Source organism: Carettochelys insculpta, chromosome 11 (assembly GCF_033958435.1).
Source record: "Carettochelys insculpta isolate YL-2023 chromosome 11, ASM3395843v1, whole genome shotgun sequence".
NCBI classification, from domain to species: Eukaryota; Metazoa; Chordata; order Testudines; family Carettochelyidae; genus Carettochelys; species Carettochelys insculpta.
Window position 1 is genome coordinate 27,047,184 of NC_134147.1, and position 3,564 is coordinate 27,050,747.

The following is a 3,564-nucleotide window of genomic DNA, read 5'->3' on the forward strand; positions in this document are numbered from 1 at the left end:
GATCTACCTGGAGAAATGGCCTCATTTCTTTTGACTTCTAAGGTAAAGATGACCGGGGGAAATGAAACCCACAAATAATCTATACTGGGCTGCTTCATGACATAATTGTTCATCTCTTTGCGGGGGCTGAGGATTGGAAAGGATTCTGCTCTGGTTTCCCCAAAACAGCATCATGTGGAGTGGAAGCTCTCTCTGCCCTGTCCAAAACCCTGGCTGCTATGAAGGGTCAGGTTAATAATCTCGTTAACGAAGATCTCATTCTAAGAGTTTGTTTGTTTGTTTGTTTTTTTTTTTGGGGGGGGGGGGAAATGTAACACAATTGTTTTTAAACAGCCTGAATAAAAATCACTTCCCTTACCAAGTGGGTCTGATGAAGTGAGTCTGTCCCACACAAGCTCATCAATGAATAAATCATTTTGTTAGTCTTTAAAGTGCTACATTTTTGCTGCTGTCCCTTACCAAGGAATACTGCATCCTCCACTAGTTCTCTAGTCAACCATTTTTAACTCCTAGGAATATAAAGGTAGACAAGACACTAATTTATAACAATTAGAAGAATTATCCAGTGGTTCAAGTGCTAGCTGGATATGAAGTGGACCTGGATACAAAGTTTAATTCTCTGCTTGGTTTTAAACTTCCTGCCTGATTATGGGCAAGTCAGTAACTGCCTCAGTTCCCCAAGTGGGAAGTGCAGATAACACTTAAGGGTGTTGTGAGGGCAAATGCAGCAAAGACCTAGGCTCTCAAGTGTTATGGTAATAGAGGCCAGATAAGTACTTAAGATAAATAGAAGGGGAAAAATCATTTCAAAACTTCAAAGCAAGATAAAAAGCAGTACCTTTTTGCAAGTTGCCCTTCAAAAGTCATATACAAAATTTTATAAAAAAAGATTACTTTGAAGCATTTGTTCAAATATGTGGTTTACTCTAACACAGGGAAAAGCTTGCTCAGCACAGAACATATCTGACAATGCACCTTATTTGAGCATCTCAGTTGTGCTATACATGTAATAGTTTCACAGGGGGAAAAAAAATTGGCAAAGTCAATCAGATTTCACTTCATTCAAATTTAAATCCTCAGAGCTGAAAGAGAGGAATTGTGTTACTGCCTACCATCCAACCAATAACCTACTGATAAATCTCACGTTGACCATTTGCTGAAAGTTGGAATTTTCCAATACAATTGTCAAATATAATACCCAGGGGAATTCTCCCTGAACATGGCAATTGCCAGTACCCTATTTTTAAAATACACAAAACAAAAATCCCATTAATCTAATCTAGCTTTTGAGTTTCTGCTATTTTAAGTGTCCTAGGTCTTGCAGGAGAACCTAAGATCAGTAGCATATTTAGAACAGCAGGGGCTTCCAATTCAAGTCCACACAGACTGTAACAGCAACGGAGGGTCCTGTGGCACCTTATAGACTAACAGAAAAGTTTTGAGCATGAGCTTTCGTGAGCACAGACTCAGTGTCTGACACTGTGGGTAGAGATCCCAAAGCGGGTCACAACTCCATTTTAATGGGGTTGCCAGGGCTGAAGCCGAAGCCAGAGGTCCACCACCTGTGGCCAGAACCTGAGGGGTTCAGCCATGCATGTTAGGACTCAGTTTACTGGTCCCTTGCCTGAGATTAAAGCTCTTGGGTTTCAGCTCCCACCTCTGAGTCAGTGTGGCTCAGGCAGACTCAGGCTTTGTTCCCCCATTCTGGGGTCATGCAGTAACTTTTCATGTCAGAATGGGTTCACACCACAATGATGTTTGAGAACTGCTGGACTAATAGAACACGTACCCACAATGTTACTGACATAGCGTAACAAACTTTTTCCGTGATAGACGGCTATTGGTCACTGCCAATTCCTGAAGAGATTTAAATTAGTTTTTAAACAAACAGTATCCTATTTGAGTATCAAAATTGTGTACTTTAATTTTAAGACAAACCACTGTTTCTCTTTCCTTTTTCCCTACATGTGCATGTATGCTGTGTTTCAAAGCAAACGCCTGCCAGGACAAATTCAGAAGCTTCCTTGTAAAGTTGTCTTGCACTTTAGATCTAAACCACTGCAGCATGCCCTCATTTGTGGCAAGGAATTCTGCCTCAGACGCCTCTGCCCCGAACACCTGAAAATCTAAATCTGTAGCTCCTATAGCATCATCCTTGTGGCGAAGCAGTGTTGTGGAAAACAAAGAATCTTTGGCATAATCACAGCCCCATCTATTAAAGGGCTTTATGGCTCAAGCCTCAGGCTCTGAATTCTGCCCCCTCTCTCTCTTACAAAGAGAGGACGGGGGCATTCACTGATGGCAAGTTGCTCAGGGTGAATGTTTCGGATTTAATACATCGAACAGGGTAGCTGCAGCTATAGAAATTGTCAAATTAAGATTTCTGTTAGGGCCTATATGCCTTCAAAATACAAAAAATTCCCATTTTATTTCACTAGTCATCTAAGGACTTATTCCAGCCTTTAAAATATAATAGTTTTGTCATCCACTGTTAATATTTTTGTGCTGTAAATAATCTGCCTTTAATCTTTTACATCTACAGCTAAAGGTTACTGGCTGAGATTTGCAGTAGAAGATGGTGGGACTGTTCTACTGTAACCCAAAAAGTAGTAATCTGCAATAGCTTCTGTTGCTTCCAAATCAGCAACATGCTGCATCTCTGCCATCACAGCAATTTGTACAACAATTTGGCTGTAAAACAATTATAGCTGCAGGTTTGAGCAGCAGGATTTAGAGTAGTTTTATTAATGAATTTCCTGTCATTTAGGCCCTACAGAAAGTTTAACAAATTAAACTGCCTTATGGTCGAAAGTACACTTAACAGTTTGCTCCAATTTACAAGGCCTTCTTTATGGCAGTGATAAATGTAATACATTTTCTTACTGAATAGTTATATGTTCATAAATTTTTCAGAAATATCTGATGTTTCCTTGCGAGGATAGGTCAGGGACTTGCTAAAAATCAGCCTTCCATAACCCTGAACTTTAAGGAGGTTCAAAATCCAGATCAGAACTTAGATGACGGGTACTGATAAGTTTTGTTGTCCCTTCAACATGGTATCAAGACATCTGCAGGTGTATTGGAGATTTGTTCTTTATGGGAACATTGAGGTCCTCGTCCATATTATATTTTTAGTAAACAGAACTCAGGAATTCACCTTGTCTTGCAGTCTGATGGTTTAACTTTTAAAATGCCCCTTACCATAAAAATATTCAAGATGCAAAACTGGGAACATCTACTGCAGCTCTTAAAACAGGCCTCCTCTGAGCCTGAATTGAATAATCCACCAGGGCCAGTCCTTAAGCATTAGGTAAAACCCCAGAAAAGGGAACACATAAACCTTTGCACCACCCCCTAAAAATAAACAACTTCAGGTTGTGTTGGACTAGCAGAGAAATTTAGCTCTACAGCTGATTTCTACTGCTGGTGTTACATGTCATTGGTGATTGACTCCACAAAAACTGGCACAAGTTTAAGCTTTTGTCAGCTTGCAAATGTCCTTAAATATTCAAGTGGGAGAAGAAGAGAAGCTTTAGGAGAAACAGCAATCATTACTATATTGAG